At 41.1% G+C, this 23,828-nt stretch overlaps 1 protein-coding gene across 4 annotated transcripts in view; it reads left to right on the top strand.

The window, feature by feature from the left end:
• MACROD2 (mono-ADP ribosylhydrolase 2) overlaps positions 1–23,828 on the top strand; it is an 858,592-nt gene that overhangs the window by 681,345 nt on the left and 153,419 nt on the right. The window lies entirely within an intron of this gene.

The raw sequence follows: 23,828 nt of genomic DNA on the forward strand, positions 1-23,828 counted from the left end.
GGTGCGCAGCACGCGGGCAGTGGCCCCATTTCTGCTTATTACTGTAGCAAAAACAACCCTTCACGAATTTTGAGTGAACTGAAATGATGCTTATATGGTGAGGCCTACAGCAACCAATTCGGTTATTACAAGGAAGAAATTGAGTCTTAAACTGAAGTCTGAAATGCATGAGGAAGCCGTTGCGTATCCTCATTCATGCTGTTTTTGCCTTTTTTTCCTGTGTTGATGTCCCCCAGAGGCATGGTGCAACAGCAGTAGACTGGGGGCAAAGCTACATCATCTGCACAAGTAAAGGCATTCCTAATCCTCCTTTCCCCGTTCATTCCCCTCCTTCAGTCACGGATCCTTCATGTTTATCCATATTCCAAAATTTTCTGTCTCCTCTGTCTCCTCTTCCCTCATCTTCATGGTGGAGTGCAGCCTAGTGTGTACAGGCTGGAAAACACTTGAAAAGTATTTCTGGATTTCTGCTCCGTGGGAGTTTATTTCATGAAGTAATTAGCTACCCAAATCAGGAAGTTGGCGTATTACTAGCCAGGAAGCCAACATGCACCTTATCAGCATAAAAATAAGAACTTTTGTTCCCTTAGCTAAACTTAAAGGCTAGACTAAACTCTGATTCCTTCTAAAAGAAGATGTCTTTATCTGGAACTGCACTGATGTTAGCAGCATTCACTAAATTGTCAGCTTCAGCTATAGTTACCTTTCTGCTCTGCTGTGTCTCATTATTAGATCTCTGTTGCTGTTGGGTGTGTGTTATTTTCTAAGACTGAGCAGACTAATATCATCAGCCATAATTCTGTGGGTTTCTCCTGAAGCCATTACCATAATTAAGATAATGATATTTAAAGTGAATGTTTATTTCATACTACTTTGTATGACAAAATATAATTAGATGTTTGGCTGCATATGTATATGGTTGAAAAGGGTTTAGTATTTTGAAAGAGGCTGTAAGTTAGTCTGAGTAGAGCAATATTTTAACTCTTAAGGGTGAGTGACTGACTTGTCAAGCAAGTGTGCCATGAGCACACCAGGAAACCTGCTAAAACAGAGTGATGAGACTCGATTTGCCTCCACTTGAGAAATTGTTTGCCCAAAGTGACAACTTTAAATTTACAGAATTCCCAGAAGTGTTCTGTTAACTGTGCTGAGTTAATCTTGTAAATATTTATCTGCTTTACATTTGAAAGTAGAGGCTCTGCAATACAATGTGGAGTACGCTGTTCCCCATAGAAGATTGCTTATGTCGCCCACAGTGACTCTTAACGTTGGAGATCCTGGGCATGGAAGCAGGTTACAAGTGAATGAAGTCTGCTGGATATCTTGTGGCTCTGCACCTTTCTTTTCTATTTGAAATGACAAGCTTTGGAAGTGTTGAAATCTTATGGTCAAAGTTGTGTGAAAAAGACGTTGCCGTGATGTTTCACGCTGACATTTCAGGCCTCACTGGATGCCATTTGTTTAGTCTTTTAGACAGGACTGCTGTATTTTTTGAATGTTAACAAAGATAAAACAGAACTTGATGAGATGAAGTGCACCTTCTGTGCATCTTACTTGGCATGTTAAGTGCCATATTAAAAAAAAGAGGAGGGCAGGGGAGGATGACCTGTCCACCAAGTAACCAAAACTACAAGTAGTCAGATGGCAAGAGAAAATAGAGAAAAAAGATTTAAGCTTACGTAGGCTGACTTCTTGCAAAGCTAACTGAGTGCTGATATAATTATTTCAAATTGATATTTGTTCCAAATAAAAATAATGATTTGAGTTTGATATTAGCTAAAGTGTTTAGAATCATATCTTTGAAAAAGCCCTTTCTTTATATTCACACTCCCAAGAAGTCTTGTTCCAGTGCATGCTTTGTTAGCAAAGTCCTGAAGAAGGCCTCACTTTTTCAACCATTTCAGTACATGCTATGCCCCTCATCCATTTAAGCTTTCCAGATACCACCCCTCTGGATACTACCATCAGCATGAAAAATGATTTCTCCATTTTCTGTCTGTTGGTAATTCCTGCAAATATTTATTCTTCCCCTCTTCAGTACAGTGTTGAACAGTGTGGAATGACTCTCAATGTTGATTTTGCATCAGCATTATTCTGTTGCAGAGTTTATAGTTAGTATCTTTGTCTCTTATATTGACTAGATCACTAATCAGTGAGATTAAATTACGCTGTCTTTGGAACGAATCCTCTCACTTTCTAGTCTTGTTTGCCTAGACTAGACGGCTTACCTATATTTCTATTACAAATCTTTCCGTAAAATTTCAATTCGAACCTATTGCTCTGACGGTTTCTGAGATACGTTACTGTTACGGTAGTGTGTCTTTTACTCAGAGTTGAACAATTTGTAGTAGGTACAATTTGGGCTAACAGTTGAAGGTGCTGTTCTCCTCCATTTCTCTAAGTCCTTGCTTTATACCACTTGAATATTTGTTGGCAAGAATCGGCACTCAAGCACAAGTCATGGTCAGCATACCTAATGTGGCTGCCAGAGAGCCTTTGCCCTTCCAGCATGTACGCCGAGCATAGCTGGCCCTCTGATATCTGCTCTTTATTCTGCTGGTGTAGGAAGCATGTTGGAGCAGTCGGGCCACCTCAACGTCAGCATCCAACTGTCAGAGAAACAGGTCACCCCGCAGCACCCCGCAGCTCAGCTTTGCTGAGAATTTGCCTCATTCTCCAGTTTGATCAGCGTGAGTCACTGAAATTTTGACTGTGGTTGAAACGAATCATCAGCCTCGCTGGTGGGGCTTGGCTGTGATCTAGCAGTAGCCCACTGAAACGCTGGTTGTGAAAAAAGGGTGGCTCTGCACGTAGTGTGGATGTGAGAAAGGTGGTGACATTCCTGCTTTATTCACTCAAAGTTCTTTCTAAGGCTAAAACACATACAGATTTCTTTGGCACAGCTATCGATCAGAAAGCGTAGGAGCTTGTCTCTTTGTATGTCATAGGTGGAACGGAGTAAAGTTGATCATTTCTTCTTCTCGAAAGATTTAGTCTCCAAATTACTGCAACCACTAGCCATTACTAATAGGGCTAGTGTAAAATAATGAAGAAACCCTACTTGCTGCCACAATTCAAAGTTGTTAAACAAAATAAGATATGAAATCCTTGGGACAGGTCTTTTTTTTTTTTTTAACCACAGAACCAGTATGGGCATGGTATAGAACATTTTTTTGACACTCTTTATTTTGTTCAAGTGCACAAGTTCTTAAAATAGTCCTGTTCTCGTGTGGAAAGACGCACCATTCAGAAGCAAAGAGGAGGAGGGAATGTTTGCCTTAGGGCCTGCACCTGTGATGTGCAAGATACTTTGAGGGAAATCCACGTTTTTGACAGCTGATTCATGGAGGTCAGTCATTTCATTGAGTAGATTCTGCGTGGATGATATCTCACTTCAGGGTGAGATGGAGATGTTATAACCACATCTCTATTGATGTTGTAAATTTTAACCAGAAAAAAATCAGCGCAAATACCATTTCATCACTGTATGTTGTATGACCCAGTGTTTTTTCATTACCTACTATTTAGATGCCAAGATAATGCATAATATGGAGCATCTCTACCTGGGCATGTTAGTTGTAGGAAGGTCTGTAGCAGTTAAGAGCAAAGTTGGGAATTTGTCAGGCTTCGGCTCTTCACCACCACCTTCCTTGTGAAACGATCCCAATTCTAAGTGGGCTGAACATGTGCAAGAGTGAGTGTTCATTCATGTATACACATGATATGTAGGGGCAGAGGAGGTAGCAAATAGGTCTCGTGGTTTGCCAGTGTATTTTCAAGCAGGATCTTTCTTAAGGATCTTCCCTCTGTTCTACTCTCAACTTGTGTTAATCTGAAATCTAATCATATGTTTCTTTTCAGTTTTAATTTGTTTTAGTTCAAGATTCAAGTTCAGTTCACTTTCCTATTCTTGAATGGAAATTTTACTCCCACTGAATTTTATAGTAAACTCTTTGGTTTAAATGCAATTGGGGTTTTATTCCCTGTGCTTAGCTGTACTACAGAACATTTTGCCAGGTCTGATGAAATATAATTAAGCCATCTACAAGATTAATCTAGACAGTGCCTCCCACCTGAAACTGATTGTAAGGTCAAAATGTCTAATACAAAGGTACAGTTAAGATTTTTGAAAAGAGACCTGTGAAGATGCACCTCTTAAACTTGCTTCCTACTTTGCATTTTCCTGGCACTGAATTGTCGGTTGAAAATCTGAGACGGAGTACAGAAAGGACCGTACCGTTTTATGGAAGGAAGAGGCACAGCAAATGTTGACCTTCTACAGATGCGTGAGCAGTGGTGGTTCTCCAGTGGTCGGGCCAAAGGGAAGAGTGAGTATTACTGTCACTGCTGACCAGAACAAGTGATGAAGGACTTTAGTTTTAGAAGTAAAGGGTAAAGAGCCTGGTTCTGGTGACTTCATTCATGAGTGCATTTACCTATGAGACTTATTTTATGCTACCTCTCAGTTGTATATTGGTTGAAAATAAACCTTGCTAATGAATATGAAGAAATAGTGGAATCACAATTTCCTGCTTTCCAGATAACCAAAACGGTTAGAAAAGTTCTTAAAAAAAAAAAAAAAATCAGAAGTACCCAAGTATTTCAAGAAACTTTTGTTAAGTTTCTTAGTAGAATCATACACCGTTGCAAGTCTGTTCTCCAATACTTTAATTAAGAAAGCATCCAAAATTGTATCCATTTGTTAAGCTTTGTTTCTTCAAAGTTACTGTAGGCTGACATACTAATTTTTAATGACACCTTTACATCTGATCAGGAATGTGCAGATTACTTGAATTGGCTATATATGTATTTAAGCTTCCTCTTTAAAGCATATTATCTTTGTAGTCTAACAGAACTATTTCAGCTGTCTGAAGCTACTTGCTGTATATATGCAAATATTTAAAAATCATGCACTGAGATACATTGTGCTGTGAGATTTCCTTTAGAATGATGCTTGACTGTGGTAATATGCAAGTTTTAGAGGCAAAGCTACTTTGAAATACAGGGTACATTTAAGACTGAAATGGCTTCTTTTCTTCTTCTTTGGAAAGAGCCGTCTAGGTACTTCAGTGCTTGTCGTGTTTTTGAAAATATGTAGAATTCAGTAGACCCTAATAGCATCAAATTATTTTTCAGTATGTGTTTTTCAGAGTTCTGTTACTCTCGTTTTCCTCCACTTTCCTCTTTTGATTTACTGGCTTTGTGTATGTGATTCAGTACATTTGGGCAGATGCAAGCAGCTGGAAGTAATAGAGTTAGAGCACTTTGAAAGGCTGAATTTTCACAAGTGGTTTGGGGTTTAGATGCTGGGAGTCATTATCTGGTGCTTCAGAATAACATTTAGAGAACTTGCTCTCATGGCAGAGATTTGAAAGAGGTTATTCATGGGTTGTATTTCACTTCTAAAAAGTTGAGTAAAATTACATTGCATTATATTTTTAAACGAAGAAATCTGATTGAGCCGTACAGGCGCATTTTAGAATAATATATATTCTAATGGCACAAATCGCTACTTTTATTCCATGTATTCAGAAAAACATATGTTCCCAGAAGCTTTGGAGAGAACCTTTTTTCTTGCCAACTATATATAGTATAGCGAGCGTTTCCTTTAAACTGGAGCCAACATCCCATGTAAACATGATAAAGTTAGCCATGGCAGTTTTATAGCGGAGCAGGAATTTGTGGTCTTGCATTGGGCATTTTTTGTTGCCGTGCTTCTTTCACAGCTATCCATTCTGTCTCTGGAGGTTGGTTTCACTACTTGTCACACCAGCAAGTTTCCCCTGTTTTCTCCATGCCTCTCCGTGATTCCATGTCCTCCACTTATTTTATTTGATGCTTGCTTTCAGTAGGGCTTTTCAGTCCTGACAAAATCTTGAGGGACGCCTATTTATAAAGTACCCAGTGCATTATTTCCTCACATTGTGTCCTCTTTATGGCATGTCAGATGGAGTACTTTCTCTCCCTAACAACAGAGGGAACGGGGCCACCATAAAGTGGAATAAAAGGCGCAGGCTGTTGCAGTGGCCGTGCATTCATTGCAGTCGCTGTTCCAGCTACAGCGCGCCAGCTCTTACCACAAATTGCCCTGTACGTACGGGCTGTGCGCAGCACAGCTGGTGCTGTCCTTTCCTTAGCCGTTTCGCTGGTAGGTCTGCGGCTGAAATGCTGGGCAGCTTTTCCTGGCTCTGCTCGCGAGGCAGGCTGGAGGAGAGCAGTGCCACTCCAATTAGACACGTGCTTTGGATGCTCTTGGGCACTGCCGCCTTCAAACAGCAAACATAAGTGCCCGTGACCTGTACGTTGTAGAGCCCGCCTACAATGCGCAGAGGCGAGGAAGCACACTACCACCTTGCCCATCAAGCATTTGGTTTCATACAGCTCTTCAAGGGCTTAATACTGAATTCTGACCATCGGGTATTGGAATAAGAGACCAGGCGCACATCGCCTGCTGCTCCTCTCCCCGAACGCGCCAGAAATGGAATTGAAGGCCTCCTTTAAAAGAGGCATGTCCCAGGGTAAAGGAATATCAGCTTTTCCAGAATATGGTCATCCAAAGCGGTGTCTGCAGGGACCTGGAAGCTAACCAGTCTTCTATGCTGGATTTGCAGAATAAGAAACTATAGCTGCAGATAGAACTGGAAAGGCTGTGGGATAGGGTGTAGGGGGTAGGGCAAAGTCTGAAATTCTTCAAAAGAAAAGGTGAAATGTCATAAGATCAATTCTAGTAAAAATCTGCATCGTTTCGGCAGAGCTGTAGCTGCGGAGGTGGTCATATTTGTAATTGTCATTAGAGTGTGTGTGTATGCTGGTAATTAGAGCAGACTTTTCCTCTCTGGTTTAGAAAAAAAGGTAGGTGTATCCATGCAGGTTTGGTTTCCAAGCTCCGATGTGATCAGTTTTGAACTAGTTTTTTAAAAAATACATACGGTTTTGAGTGGGTCTAAAAAGGGTGGGTTTAGAAAGCTTTAGGCCTCCATACTGCTTCTGTGTGAATGGGAAAACACAATTATTCACACCCTGTAATTATTCGAATATCTAACGCACGGATGTAATTTGAAACCTACCTTTAGCAGAAGTTGCCTTGAAAGCGTAGCACTTCCACGTAGTTTCAAAGTGATACCAAGATAAGTCTTTTACTTCTCTGTATAGACCGAGTATTCTCCAGGGTAATTTCTAGCAGAATTTGGTGATGATTTCTGTCGCTGATGTGTTCTACCTAGGGAAATAAAAAATGTGAAGTGAAACTTGGAATCAGCAGCTGAAATGGTCTCATTTCCTGCCAGACAATTTGCCTTTGGTTTGCATTGAAGTTAATGTCAGGCTGGAAGAAAATAACGCTCTGGTTTTATATTGCTCTTCTTTAAAAATAATTACCCTTATCTTATATGCATTTCAACTCTACTACTCCCGGTTTAAAAGAAATTGAGGTCAAAAGGCCCATAAATAACCATCTGGTCAGTAACAATACTAAGGAGTGATAGTAGTGGCATTTCCTACAGATTTCAGGTGCCAGCTGTCACTTGACGTTTGCCTGCTCTACTTACATAAACAAATTAATCGGGAATATTTTGATTTCCAAAGTTGTTTATTTTTACATTTGGAGTGAGAAAGGAGAAAGCCATTCTTCATTCTCAAAGAAATGAAAAATTACAACAAAAAAAAATCCGTTTTCTGCACAGTACTTTTATTCTCCAATATACTTATTTACTCTGTTTCCTGTATCCACGGTTTAAGTGCATTTACACGTTAAGAAAATCCTAACGTACAATAAAGTATTCTGTGCCAGATGTCCTTTCTCTTTGGTGCTTCAGATTACCATGTTGAAAGAAAAACAAAGCCCAAGTTGCTCAGGGAACAGATGTTTCTACCCATACCCATGGCCCATTTGCCAGTGTTACATAATACATTTTTCTCTTCCAGGGACCAAACAGTTGATCTGAATTTTCCATGATTCCAGGTTCTTAACGTCAGAAAGCAAATGTTCATAGCAAACAGAGCTGTTTATTTACAGACTCAGCAGCACTTTCCAGAGCGAGCCAGTGGCTCGCGTCGCCGTGCAGCTGAGAAGGGCCATCGAGACGGCGTTATTCCGACCGATGCACCACTAGCTGCAATGAAAGACTGAAGATGAGAGCGTGTAGCATGCACTAGAAGGAATGGGGAGCGGTTTGGTGGCCTCTCCGTGTGGTTACAGATGGGGAAGGTTTCCTCGGAGGACCCGTCGCCCCTCTGTCTCTCGCCCGTTCAGCTGCCGAGGCACCTGGCAGGCTTGGCGTAGGGCAGCTTTGCTTCCCCAGCGCTGGTGTTTGGAAATGCTTTGGAGAAGGAAACAGTGTTTGGAAAGGTCCCGCTGTTTGCATGTCCTGTTATTCCTCTGTTGCGTGAGCATCCAGGGTTGGTCACTGTTAGAGTCGCATAATTGGATCCCATGTAGACCTTTGGTTTGATGCCGTGTAACTGCCCTTGGGCTGGAGCTGAAGGTTTCTTCTAGGGCTGCAGTGTGGGATTATGCCAAAACAGGTCAAGTCAACCTCCAAAATCCTGCGTTGTTTGCATCAGTCTACTTTTTTAACATAAATAAGAGCCTATATGTTTGTATACATAGAAGAGACTTCTTATGTAAAAAAGCCCCTATTTCAGACACTCTGAAAAAGCAATTGCCGATTCGTGCTGAAGGCTGATCTCACTCTGCTTTAGGTATTGATAGCTCCCTGCTAAAATCGCGTTAAGGTGCCAAAGTTGCCACAGATGGTACTAATCATATTATTCACTTTTGTGCCATTGGGCACAGAAGCTGGTGTGCCCTAGCCAGGCTAGACTGTGGGCTGTGTAAATACAGGATAAAAGTTTGGCTGTTCTCTTTCTTCTCTTTCAGAAAAATGAGATATGTTGGGAACATGGATGGGTAGTCGATTTGGATGTAAAATGGAAGAGTGATTCTTGAGAAAGGCATTAGCGTATTTTACAAAATAGACTTTTAGAAGCGCTACTGTATGGCTGCCCTCACTTATAGACAGTTAAGTCAGAACTCAAAACTGTTTAAATAAAGTATTTGTAAAATTCATGAGGTTCACGACCAGAAGGTTTGTAGCCAAACTGAGATTTTGTTCCTTACCTGGAGAATATCCTGAAACACTGGAGGGGGGGAAGGAGGTAAATAAGCCCCCCAAACTCAGAACACTATTGTTTATCTCCAATAATCAATCCCAGAAGACATTTACATAGACAATTTGATTGACTCATTAGGAGCTAAGCTCAGCTGCTGCCAATTAGGAGGTACTAATTTGCATAGACAGCTTGATTGCTTTGCATTGTTAGAGGCGGTGGTAGGGTTGTCATCTGAGGAAGTAACAAAAAATCCTTCCTGAACTGTCATACAGATTTAGCTGATCTGAAGTCAAGCGTCTTTGGCAAACATAACACAGAAAACATTCAGAAATGTTTGTAACTTCTTCATATCATATTTTCACTGCATTTAACTTTGAGGCATCAAATCACTTTTTGCTGAGAATTGGGTATTTAGGAAGATTTCAATCTTCCAACCTACTACAAGGAATGTGTTTGAGATGTCATGAAATAGAGCTTTTATGGGTATTGCTTACTGACGAGAGAATAGCACGGCATGCAATTCCCCAGAAATACGTATCATCTAGAGTTTGGATTCCTCCAAATAGCCTAAATCCTGTGGCTTTAAAAATAACTAATGATATAGCTTGTAAGGTTGAGAGGCAGCAAAATGGCTCAGTTTCAAAAAAAAACCCATTTTCTGAAATGTGTATCAGAATATTCCCTTTCTTAAAGGATAGAGACACATTAGCCATTAGAAGAGAATGTATTGCTCAGCAATGTTGACAGGTGGAAATCGTCGTGGTGTCATCCCACTTCATTACCGGAGCAGAAAGCTACGGAAGAAAGAACTATATGGTGCTTCTATGCAATTATCAGATTTTTTCTTCTATTTCTTCTGTTTCTGGCTCTTTGAGTGGAATCATATTGATTTTAAGCAACAGAATAAGGCAGAATATGTCAAGATAAAGCATTAGAAGTTCATAAGCATTGTTTAGATGGGGAGTGCAAATTTAGGATAGCTTGTTCTGGTCTCCCACGCTAGATTGCCACTGACTGCCTGCTTCCATTTTTTTCCACATGCTTAACAAATTTCTTTTTTACAGCAACGTTTTCCACACTGAGTCCTAACTCAAAGGTTATTTCTCAAAAGCAAAGGAAAAAGGGAAAAAAACCTGTTAAATTTATGATTTTTTAGTTTAATTGAACATGATACTACGTTTCAAAGTGGAATATATCCAGTTGTTTAGTTCAGTTTCCTTTCTGCTTTTTCCAAAATACCTGTGGCCCTCACTAAACTGCTAAGCTGGAAGTAATGCATTGCTTTTGCATCACAGACCACCTCAGACTGGTTATAGTGGTATCAAAAGTTAAGTGAAATTGTTGTTCTATTTCTGGAGAGCATTAATTTTAGTGTAGCAAAGAAGTGGTCATTGAAGTTTGCACTTCCATAAGAAAAATCTTACAAAGGGACATTTCAGATTGTTTAATTAAAACTTTAATAGGGAATATTGCACTTAGTATATAAGGTCCTTGAGAAAATATTTTCAGGCTTACTAATTATAGCCAAGGATTAACTTCAGCTATGAAAACTAAAATCTCTTTTTAAGTGATGGGTTTAGTCTTAGACATGCAAGTGCTAAAAGTGTAGAAGCTTTAGACTCAACCACTTTAGCCTGAGTGCAGGTAGGTAATTATAGAAAATTGTGATATTGCTGAGTGGTCATCGTTAGGAAGTGAATTTGAAGGTGATCCAACAGTTAGATCGTGGGCACATGCTTTTTTCTGCTCTTCTGTGTTTTCTTTCTGGACAGATTTGCCAGAGGTCAATGGTGAAAAGGGCACAGAATCTGAATAACTCCCTTGGCTCTGAAACGTAGTGGCGTTGTTAGGAAGTTTGGACAGAGGACTTCAGGATCTGGGGCTGCTAAGTTGGCTTTTCTTAAGTGGTGACATTTTAAAAGTATTTAGGAAAGAGGGAAAAAAAAGGTGAGGCTAAGATGACTAGAAGAATTTTTTTGAGTTTTCATTTAATTTGTTATCAGTTAAGCTTTTCGATTTGAGGCATTACTCTAAAAGGCATTCAGTATTATTTTATCATGGTTCTTAGTATCGGAACAGTTACAGAAAGCCTCTTTCAGAGTGGTGGCTTTTTTGTGCCCTGTGTGAGCATCGTGAATTCGGGCTGGCTACAGTGGCATCTTTGAGAACATTCACACGTATTTATGGACTCTGAAGTTTGAAAACATCAGATCACTGGGTCACAGTCAGCTTCTGACCAAGTAAATGCACCATTGTTCGTTCCAAATGTTAGCTAGAGTGATAACATGCCCATTTCCATCACTGCTCAAATAATAGAGCCATTGAAAGCTCGTCGTTGAAGAGAAAGGAGAAAGTCCCAGTCGAACTAAAATGCAGAGGATGTAGTAAGTTTGCAGAAGCAGATTCCAGTTCTCCGTGCGAATTGTCAAAGCTGATGTTGCAATGAACTGCTAGAACAGACGCTGGAGCCAGGAAGGCGGCTTCCCTTTCTAGAGGCCCAGAGAGGCTTGGTATGAGGGGGCAACTGGGAGGGAGCTCCGCTCTCCGGCGAAGCCCTGCAGGTGCCTGCAGGATGGGAGCCAGTGACTTGCCCCGGCACTGGGAGCGCGCCGTGCTGCTGGCGAGCCACTCTGTTAAATAGCATACAAATTTCTCAGGATTTTTTTTTTTTAATATTAGGAAAGTTTCACTTTTAATCAATAGCTTGAAATTTCAGTATTTGTTTATCCTGGTTGTTTGCTTATAGTTATTAAAAAACACATGGTTTGCAAAGCTGGATGTAAATACAGGACATAGCCATTTTTAGAGGAATAGTATGAATAGGGAAAAACTCAAAAATCGGTGTTTCCAGGCAGATAAACACTAACTGCAAAATCAGTTAATGAGTGTGCTGCGTACAATCCAATATTGTAAATGATAGTTTTAGTAAGGCACAAGACAGTAGCCATGCAGCAACTGTAATATTTAAAAGGGAACGAGTTCCTTGCACATAATAATTTAAAAAATTGTCCTATCTCCTGGGTTATACCTCAGTGTGACTTCAGTGACAGCTAAAGGGCAAGCTAACAAAGTGAAAAATGACAGCTTGGTTTTCAAGGTGAAAAAGCGTTTGGCGCGTGTGGCAAGGAAACAACGTGGTGGGACACGGTGCAAGCCCGACCTCAGCAAATCCAGTGGCAAACGCGGCAACGACCTTCCCGGAGTTGTGGGCTGGCAGCGTTGAGTCGTCGCCTGCTTTGATTCCTCTCTTTGCGGAGTAAAACTGGCTGAACTGCTTCTCGGCCTTCGCAGGTCTGTTGCCTGCTCCCTTGGCCCTGCAGGTCCTGTGTTTTGCAGCATATGGATCAGTAGAGAATTTGGAAGAATAAAGTATCATGATCTCCATGGCTCTGAATTTATCAAGGCTGGGGACGAGGGGAGTTTGATTTTTTTTTCTGATCCATGAATCTTCATAATAATTGGCTGTGTGATTTTTAGCATTTTTATGGTCTTTTTCTTGTATATGACGGATATATCTTGATTTCTTCCCCTTCCCCCAGGGCTATCAGTTTGTGTTGAGAAGGGTCCTGGGATCACAGTGTGCATGAATGCTTTTCTAACGTTGGCTACTCCTAGTTTTTAAGGTTAGACGTTGCTCAGCTACATCTAAAGGTTTTCCATCTTTGGGAAAATAGTTTTGCACCCTTTGCAGCAGTTATCAGTTCTATCCATTCTGATGTTTCGCTCTGCTAGATATAAAATATGACCTGAAATGCTGCTCTCTCCCAGTTCACTGTAAACAGTGTATTTTAGAACTGTCGAGTGCGGGTATTTATGGTCCCATCCATGCTCTTTTATTTATCTTTATGACAAACCTTTGAAGTTCTAGCTAATAAATCAGGAATGCAGCAACTAGTTTTGAAAAGTACAAATCTTGGCAATTTTATTAGTTCCATAATTTACCCAGTCTTTTGGTTAATGCCAACAAAAACTGCCTGACTCTGGATGTTTTCTAAGTCAGCTGATGCATCCCAAATATAAATCCATCCTTACAAAGACCAGAGGAAAAATACCTTAACCATCAAAGCTCTGCTATGCGTTTGAGTAATTGATGTGCTAATCTGTCCCAAGCTTTTGGAGTAGTCACCGTAAAATGCACAGTCTCACTGCCAGCCCTCAACTTTGCTGCTGACTGGGGTTTTCAAGGTACATACTTACAAATTGGAGGCCTCGCAAATCATTTAAACTGAGTTAGGAGATGTGAGCGCTGAACAGATGTGCTAATAGCTGCCTGTACAACATGCCATTTAAAGAAAGCCTGCTGCTGTGGGCTGTGCTGGCCCTCGGGGCACACTGCAAGGCTCGTTTCTTCCCCGGGGCCGCGGTGGCCGGTAGATGCGGCTGCTGTCTGGAAGAGGAGGCGGACGGGAGCCTTTTTGTGCCTAGCTCTGCGCCTTGCTCTTTCACTAACGCTTCAACACTGCTTAGCTTTATGCACGCTGTTAGTCACAGAGCATGAATTTTAGCACGTTTTTCAGGGTTTCTCGAAACAGCGTCGGAATTGTTGTTTTTGTTGAATTGTTGCATTTTGTATGCGTGCTTTTGGATGCTTGTGATGCGTACATGTAAGCCGTCGAATGAGATAAATTGGGGAGGCGTAGTCCTTTATTTCCTGCTGCATTGCTTCGTGGTAAACTGCTGAGGGAAACCACCCTTTTCTGTGAGTTTAAAGTTGTGAAAGGAAGACCAGGCAGCAGGTAGCTGGGCATACGTAGAGATGTGCTGCAGAATACAGGCTCTGTCTTCCAAAGCAGCGCGGGCAGAAGCTGTTGCAGCCACGTGGCCTCTTGTGCCATGGTGGTGGCGATTTTCGGTGGCCTGGTTCCCCATTAGGAACATGATGTCTGCAGAAAAACTTGCATCTGTTGTGTTGGAATTAAAATCACCAATTAAAATCACTAATTTCCCAACTTTTTCCTGAGGGATCTTCCTTTCCCACCTACCAGCAGAGCTCCCTTTGTTTTAAACGCTGCAGTTGGGTAACAAAACCCTGCTGTTGAGTAAAGGAGTATTATCTGTAAAGGACACCCAAGGGAAGTTATCAACTTTTCTTGCTTTTCTGGGTGGGGACTTGGGTGGTGGTATTTAAATTTTAAGGACAAACCCCTAGATAATCAAATGTGGCTCTTTCTGAAACTGATTGCACTTGGAAAAAGCAAAGGTAATGGTAATTAACAGTTGCTGTGCGCTCGTGTACAGTGAATTGCTATTAGGCTGTGCTTTTTACCTGTGTTTTTACCAACAAGAAAACAATGCATATTTTCAGTGAAGTTCCAAAAAACTGTGTAGGAACACAGAGATTGCCATCTGGACCAAGCTGGTAGTCCATCTTATCTGACTTTCATCCCTGACAGCTGGAGAGCCTGAAACTAAAGATTATTTCCCTTTCTAAGGACGGGGACGTTATATGAGAACTAAGCACTTCATCCCTAGTTTTGGCTAATACTCAGTGTCTTTCAGGGCTGCTTTCCCGCAGATGGTGTTGCCAGGACCTGGTTTTATCTCAGCTGCGATGACAAGATTTTTGTATGTCATTTCAGTATAATGCCAGCGATTTGTACTAACAACCTCCTAGGGGAGGACGGAAGATCGCTTTGAATTTTTGTTATGATGAAATCAAAAATGGATGATTAGACAGCGAGAGCTGCATCTAATTTTATTCAGTCAACAGTCTTATCCTGAGACGTCGTCGTAGACATTTGCTGCCCTTGCGTTTTAACGTTGCAACAAGAGTTTTGTTTATAAGTGTAAATAGTGGCCTTGAGGCACTTTGAGGCAACTCATCCTCTGCCTCTCTAAGGCTGCAGCTTTTTGGAATAATTTGCTTAAGTCTTTTTTTTTCTTTTTTCTTTTTTTTTTTTTTTTTTTGGAGAGTTGAAATATTAATAGTGCCGCAGGTTGAGTCAGATACGTTTTCATGACGTGGCCAAGATGAATTCCAGAAACAGCGATGTTAGTGACTTGGGAGTGTCTAAGTATCAAAGTTTTAATGGATTCTCTTCATCTTAGTGATTTTGTTACCATGCAGCAGGCGTGTCATTGATTTTTAGGCATATTTCATTATTGACTCCAATTGGGGGTTCATTTTTAAAATCAATGGCATGCTATGGCTGTGTGCCTTTCTACTGCTTTCAGTAAATTATACAGTGCTATGTATTGGTCACTGGACTGTATGAATTCTGTAAAGCAGTTTATATGGAAAATACTCTACAGCTTAAGGTCGCTTCATAATTTTTGAGAATCTGAAAAAACATGAGAAAAATGTCATTTGGGATGAACTTACTAAAGGCCCATGGTCTGGAAACAGTGCCTGTTGATAGACTTCGCAGATTGAGGGCAGCGAAACCGCGCTGGAGCTGCTGTCATTTAGATGACAGGAGGACGTTTGTAAAACTGATGTAGCGTTCATCCTTTACCTTAAGCAATTGGCTGCTAACTTTGGTGGACAAAAGATCAGTGGGGCTGCTGAGCGATTTGAGGAGCTTAGTGAAGGCCCTTTTGGTCTCAGTTCATCATCACTTAGCGTGCTCCCTAGATTTGCACTGTTTGTGTTTTTCCCCCAATTTTCTCAAATGTGGGTGCCTGCCACCATTTCTGCCACCAGCAGAGATTTTTGAGATGAAGTAACAAAACCCTAGAATTTCTTTGCTTTGAAGTGGCCTGGCTTAGCATTTTGGGGAATAACAGAGACAACCAAGTGTCATAGTTTAGCTTGGACCTATATAATAAAAAATAGAGAAACAGAGATTCATGTTAATGGAGTGTTGGGAAAGCATTTTTTGATGAAATCATTTTAGGTAGGGGACAGTTTGGTACAAAACATCCAAGAGAAGTAGTTTGATGACGGTTGATTAGAGACAGATTGAAAGATTTGTCCTTAGGGCAGAAACAGAGGAATGGAGATAGGAAACGGTGTGGAGGATTAACTGCAGCTTGAAGAAAGGGAGGAGAGGGAGAACAATTTGCAGTAAGTTACGGCAATGATTTATATTACCAAAGTAATGTTTTCAGCTAGTGTTTCCAACCCTGAGGTTTCCACGGTATAATGACTGAAAATGACCCCTTTACTTTGTTTTAAATAAAGATCAGTGAATACGGAAAAGTCTAAAACAAACAGAAAATCTGCAGTTGCTATAAAAGAGTTTTGTCTGGTGGGGGGGGAAGGGAGCAATCAGAGGATGCAATAGGGACAATTAATGAAATTTCATTCTGCGTCATTAATGACAGAGGACATGGTTGTCCATTTGGGGGGCTGACATTTTAGCCACGAGAAGCGTGTTAGTTTATCAGCGTGGCATTGCCAGTAGCTATTGCAGCATCGTGCGGTGTGGGCTAGGGCGCAACACAAGATTCAGCTGCACCGCGTGCAGCGCAACACTGAGATTCGTAAAAATTTATTGACTAAATCTCCGTTATTCATGCGGGACAGGATTCAGGAACATATAGATAGAGCTGTACTGGGTTGCTAGGAGCAACACAGCACCGAGTTGCCTGCACTCAGCCACCTGCCCATACGCTGTCTGCTTCACCTGAGACAAATTGGTGAGTATCTGCAAATGTCTCTCTGACATTTACTGTTGGCCGTCCCAAGGACTGACACCTCATTAATTCCTCCTGGGACTCCACTGGCCATGACAGGTTTGAGTTACTGTAAACGATACGCTGAGGAATTTACTCACCATATTTTACTGTCAGAAACCTTTCTTCTGTAGCCTTTTCTGTCTGTGTTACGGCAGGCTGTAGCGGAGGGCTTACCACTGCTTGTGTCTAGGTAGGTTTTTAAAAGACCTCATTCTTTTGTAATACACACATCTAAAATGAAGGGCATTAAAGTTTGCAAGCTCTGGCATGGCCAACATATTTAAAGCCATAAGTCAGAGCTTTCTTGCCATCTTCTGATGCCCTGTTGCTAACCTAGTGCAGCCTTCCTTCTAAAAGTGACCAGAGGGGATGGTAATTGGCCTCTTTCAGAGGGGATGATAATTGGCCTCTTTCAGAGTGTAATAATAAAACTGTTATTAATGAAGCTTATTCCAAATATTTCAAATGCTAGCTTGTGTAAGATTTACAAGTCACCAGTTTTTCTTGTCTTGGAAACCAGTATGCAATTTGCGTGAATAACGTGCATAAATATTAGTTAGAATGGCATGAATAGATGAAGTTTTCTCCATGGTTTTTCCAGGCAAAAGTGATACTTCAGCATAGATACTTAATCTCCTTTTAGCATTTATCATAAAATGCAGAGCTTCTTGGAGAGTAATTTTGTATTATAATTGTTCACAACAGCCCTAGCTTGTTTTAGTGCGTAAATAACTTGGGAGTGGATTGTTCAAATGGTTTGGGGCAATCTGCTACCCAGGGTTTAAGAACTGGTAACACCTGGGATCCCTGTTTCACAGCTTTTAGTGCAAGACTTAAACATTACAGGTGTCTTTAGCTGGGGTATACACCGCACAGCTGAGACAGCATGAGATAAATAAGATGGTGGTCACTGGGAAAATTCCTCGTGAGGACCCCAGTGAGGGACCTTTATTTCTCTGAGGGCTGTTTTCTTCTAACGTGCTGGTCTGCTCAAGGGTGTGAAGAAGGTAAGCTAGGCAATGGGAATTCATAGATTGCTAGTGACTCCGCAGTGCCTCGCGGGGGGACCGTCTTGCCTCGGCTCCTTTCTTAGCGGGTGGGAGGCTCTGCTGCGGAGTGAAGGGGAGCAGGCACCCACCACGGCTGCTTCTCTCCATTGGAGCATCCTACTCCGCTCTTGCTCCGCACGGGTTGCCAAAGGAGCCTTCAGGTGCCTAAAATGAGCTGTGGTGAATACTCAGCTCCTGCAATGCTCTTACCTATGTAGATTCAGGTATTTCCAATGCTTGACATGTTCTCCAGCGCATTAAGCTGCATCTGTGAAAGATACTCCTGATGGGGACAGAAAATAGCCGTGCTGAGATTGGTGTGAAATAGCATGTTGTAAACGACTGTCCTAACTCATTTGCTGCTAGCTTTCCTGTAGAGAGCAGGCCTAATTTAAAATACCTAGAAACCTGGCAATGACATATTGTGCTGACTACTTCAGCAACAGTGTGCCTGAGTTGTGGTGATAATTTCTTAAAATAACTTGATAGCTAATTATTTTAAACTACATTTTTGTAAGGCATGCAAATGGAGTAAATTGTTGGCAGCTTTGTTTGCATGTGCAATGTAACACAGACTGATGAAAGCCACTTTCTCAGCTGTGGTGATGTTGCAAAGAGCTACTTCCAAAGTACGAGCAGGTTTCCTAGCAGAAGAAAGATATATGTATACATACACACACGCTCTGGAATTCAGGTGGCTCCCAGGAACCATTACTTCACCTGGTTGCCCAAGCTCTGGGTTTTTGAACACAGCCCAGAGTGTAATTAGGTGAAATTAATGTGCAGGTGGCATTAGCTAAGGGGTGAGGCAAAGGAAGGGCTGCTCCCACCGGTGGAAGCAGAGAGGTTTGGGGTCATAAAGAGGTTTGTGTGTCTCCAAACCTTGTATCCGTGTGGAGCGATTCCTCCTCTGTATGGTGGGATGGTTTGGTTTTTAATGTATAACCTCTTCAGGGCTTTCTGGCTCAGAAAGAACCATTGCATCTTATTTAAATGCCAGCACCAAGTGTCTGAACTTTCTTTGGGCTAGAAAGGTCCTCTTGTGCTTTTTCACATCTGCTGCAATTTGGCCTTGGTTTTAGCCCAATCTTTCTTTCAACTGGATTATATATAGGGCACTCATAGGATGTGGTTTCTGTGAACCAGCCCTTTCCTCTTGTATTTTCAACATGTACCCCTCATGCATGACGTTATTTTCTGCACCGTTGATTTTTACAGACCTGATACTCATTCTGTGTAGCCCTGTCCCAGATAAACCATAATACCAGGAAGAAACTTTTTGCTTCAAATTGTTTATGGACATAAAAGCTAAAGAGCTGAAGTGGTTTTGACCCTTTCTGTGTAAAGCAGTCCGTAGAATGGCATGATTATTTTGAAGAACTCAGTCATCTCTGCGTGTATTGGTAATACAAAAAGCACATTCAATAAGTTTTTCGGGAGCCACTTTATTACCTTGTCATTGTTCCTAGTCGCAGCTTACTGTAATGGACTGAGCGTGTAAAAAACCCCTGGGAACTCCTGTGATTAAATTGGATTTCTGATAATGATTTGCACTGTGAACTTAAGAGAATCATTTAAAGCCCACCTGTGAACCTCTACTTCCATATTGGAACAGCGATTTCGCAGAATTAATACTGAAACAATGCGACAGCTCCAGGGAGTGCGTGCTTGCAGTCCGGACCTTCATCTATCTCTGCTTCCTTCCACAAAAAGAGATGGGATACTCACCTGTCTCACAAACTACTGTGAGGATTGATAGTTTGATGGTGAAGATCTTTTGAACACAATTTTTCTTGTTGGAAGAACAAGGTAAGAGCTAATTCCATTGCTCTTCTTTTTGAAATACAAAATAAGTATTTATCTTTTCTATCATTGCTGGTTTTTTTTTGTTTTTTGTTTTTTTTTTTTTTTGCATTTTATTCTTAGGCCTATTTTTCTATGGCAGCATATATTTAGATTGAAGCATGTACGTTTTCAAGCTCACTAGGAAAATACATGAAAATGCAAAGCTGATGGGATGAAGCACAGGTACGTGCGTGTTTCTGGACTGGTGCCCTGGTGGTTGTGCGAAGCGGGCAGTGGCACGCTGAGGACAGGTCGCTGCGAGAGAAGGAGTCTGCTTTGTGCCTCAAAGGGACAACTACACGCAGTGCAATCTGGTTTGCACTTTATTTTTTTATTCTGGCGTAACTTATGCATCTGGTATTGAAGATCTCATCCAGAATGTTTCACAAACAAACCCTACAGGCTGCATGTGTGCTAAAATAGCGCTTTGTATTTTGTTTACTTCCCTTGCAGAAGATTGGTATGATATAAATTACTGCTGGAGAGATCCTATTTGTGTACTTGCTTTAGACATGTGCTCGTTTTAGCTTCCTCATTCTGGAACCTTAAAAAAACCCAAAGCCTAGAAAGTTTGGAGCAGAAATAACCGTTGCTTTATATCACTGCTTTTTACGCAAGCGGGCATAGTTAGCAGGTCTCGCCCTTGGGAGGTATGCTGAGGTCTGTGCGCAGATTTTGCTGGCTGAACGTGCGATTCAAGCTGAAAAAAGTCAAACATCCAGTTGGTGCAGAAGGTGCCACATGTTAACACTGTCAGCCCCACATCTTCTTTTCAGATTTTTGCTTTTTATCAGCCCTGTTGATGTTTAGCTGTTGTCAGGTGTTTTTTCTGGTTAATGTGATTGTCGCACTGGAGTATGGAATAAGCTCAAACTTAGCAGTCTCTCTTTTTGACAGTGCTTCCAGCAGAAACCTCAGGGTTAGTAAACGTGGAGCCCTACCGAGCTTGTCTGCAGAAATGGAGCTTAAGCGTGAGACCCCGGTCTGAGTTTCCCTTTAGTATGAAGGGACGAGAAAACCAGTTTGGGATTCGTTGTTCCAGATTAGATGGAGCTGTTCCAAGGCCCGCTGTTAAAGCATGCACCTCAGCGTGTTGGCACTGTTGTCTCTTACTGTGATCACGTCAGGGGAAATGGTCAGTGCATGTTCAAACACTGTTCACAGTTATTGAAGGCTTATACGTGCCGCAATGCAATAAAATGTATTTTTGATCTAATGATAATGATAAATCTGATCTAATACATAACTAAAAGCTACGTTGCTGCAGATTTGGCTGGTTTTAGCTCATGTCCCCTGACCATGTGGGGAGCAGTTGATCACCGTCCACTCAACCATGTTTGAACATGTTGCTGGAACATCCTCCTCAGTTGTCTTTTTCTTGCCTGAACACATACAATTCTCTCAGCCTTTCTAAAAGCACCATTTCCAAAGTTTCCCTCTGTGTCCTTCTCTGGATTCTGCCCACTTTGCCTATATCTTTTTTGCACTCCACCTGAGACTTCGTGTTGAACGGCGTAACTACTCCAGGGTATTGCACATGACACTCCTGTTACTTCATTCCTAGAATAACACTTTTCATCCTTTGTGACAAACAGTGCATCCCATTGCTTTTTTTACTTATTCTATATGCATGATAAACGCCTCAAATCCCGTTTTGGTAGTCTGGCGCTGCCCATTTGTATTTCTGACTTCTGTATCATAGGTGAAGCACTTGGCCTTGCTGTTTCCAGATTGCTTCTCCAATTTAGCAAGATTTGCTTTCTAATCCCACCCTCCAAAGTCATTTCCCTTCCGCTGAGCTTTGGTTGCCAGCCAGTTTCGTGTGTGTATTTATTCCCCCATCGATGGAGTCCATGATCGGGGGTCAGAACCCGGAACGGAGCCACCAACACCCGTGTGGAGACATCTGTGGTCTTTGGCCGTAAATCACGGATAATCGTTCCTGGAATGCAGCGCTCAGTTAGTCCTGCACCCATTCTGTAGGGAGTTTGTGTTAACCTACATTCCTGCAGTTTGCTAGGAGACTGTCAAGTGGAATATGTCAAGAGCATTACTGAAGTCAAGATAGATCCCATCCGATGCTTTCTCTTTGGCCCGCTGTAGGAAACTGGGTTGCTTTAACAGCATTTGTTGTTAGCAAATCCATTCCGGCCATCTTTAGGCCCTTTGTTCTCCTGTAGATGTTTGCGTAGGAATTGTTAAGTAGTTTTTCTAGACTAGAATCTTTCCGGTTTGTTTTATTGCTGTGTAATTTCCTAACTCATTCCCTTTCTGTTCTTCCCTCCCTTGCTTCCTACTAATCCTTCAGGATTTCTCTCATCATCCATGAGTTCTTGAGGAGAATGGTCAATATTCCCCTGGACTCTCTGGAGTAATTTCATCAGGCTCCGTTGATAATTCTTTCACCTAAGTATATTTAAATAATTCTTTCTCATTTTTTTCATCCCATTCCTTTGTTGTTGAATTTAATTATGTTAAGGGTCTGTTCATAATGAAACATTTCTGTGAAGAGCGAAGCAAAAAGGCCATGAATGCATCAGTCATCTCCATTTATCTATTGCTTTAGTATTTATAAGTAAAGACTTTCCTTTCCTTCATTTTTATTGCTGCTAAGGTATTTACAAGCTCTTCTCTTACTGCATTTTTTGCTTTTGCATTTTATATCCTTGCACCAAAATGGTGTAAAATCACTGTCAGACTTATAACCCACTAGTTCAGTAACTGTAACCAAACAGTAACTGTTGTTTATTCTACATGATAGTCATGACAATCTGAAACAGATACATAGAAGCTGCTCTCTACCTCTTTAAAATTTGTTATATGTTGGCTTGGTATTTTTGCTGGCCTACAAGTATGCTAGAAAACAAACACAAAGCAAATGCACAAAAAGGAGGTAAATGTGTTTCTATATTTGTAATTTTGGCAGTGTTTTTCTGCACAAAATTCTGCTTGGATCGAGCTCTGTGCATTTTGAGAGTTGTCATCAGCTGTGCTCATACGTGCTCTTGTGAGGACCCAGAGCATAATTGCATATGTGTTTTTCTCTGTGGCATTTTAGATGTTTCCATCTCTGGGCCACCATTCCACCCTTGCTTTGGGGTCACCACCTCTTCAGTTTGCCAATGCAACCGCTTGTTCCCGGAAAGTTATCTCAGAGTTTTATTTAGAAAGAGAGGGGAAGGGTTTGGGATATTGTTTTTGTGCTCCTCCCCGCTCCTTTTTTTTTTTTTCCTCCATGGTAGAAAAAACATTTGGCCTATTGTCAGAGAGCGACATTAGAGAAGTCCTTAGGAAGGAAGCGGTAACAGAAGTGCAGACGGTAAAACCTCTATATGTTGTGGACATTACAGGATGCCTGTTCTGTAGGAACACAAACTGTCGAGCTGTGTGGGTGGTCAGAGATGAAAGGATGATCCGATAATAGAGAGAGGATAAAAGAGAAATGTAAATGAGAGTGGAGTCTTTAACTATATTTAAAATGGAAACTGTGCTTTCTTAAGTGTTGAATGTACAAGAGGTCAGATCCAAATAGAGGTGAACTGGCAGAGTGGCATCAGCTTTCGTGGAACTCTGCTAATTTATATTTTCTGAAAATCTGGCAATATCTTGGAGTTTTAGCCATTATGCATTAAATCCACTGAGCTTCATTTTCATTATTTGGAAAGTCACCAGAATCTTATGAGGGGGCTTTCTTGGCCACAGGAAGTAAATTACATACTGGATAAGTTCAGTGATATAAAAATGTAGCCTATGCATAAATAAAAGGACATAATTATGGTAAGTAATGCTGGTGTCAGTTCTGTTTTTAATTTAAAAAGAAAAAGAAGCCCCTTTGTGAAGATATAGATTAAGATCTTCAAATCGCCCATGAGACTATCCCTGATTACAATTAATTTTACTTTGAAAACTGCATGCAAAGAATTCAGTGCACAGACTAACATCATAGATGTTGCTAAAAGACAAAGAGATTTTACACAAATAGAAACAAAATTTTCACGATATTGTTTTTAATGGAGAGATTTACAAAAGGAAAGCTGTAAATCTTTTAATTTCAGGTGCATAGGAACTTAACAGGTGGTTTGTTAACAGTTTTACTTCTTGACTATGTTATGCATGTTTTGCAGGTGTTAATACTCGTCATTTTTCAAAAACAAAAAGTTTATAACTTTCTTGTAGCTCTAGCAGATGTGTACATCAAACGTT

The sequence above is a fragment of the Dromaius novaehollandiae genome, chromosome 3 (assembly GCF_036370855.1).
Source record: "Dromaius novaehollandiae isolate bDroNov1 chromosome 3, bDroNov1.hap1, whole genome shotgun sequence".
NCBI lineage: Eukaryota > Metazoa > Chordata > Aves > Casuariiformes > Dromaiidae > Dromaius > Dromaius novaehollandiae.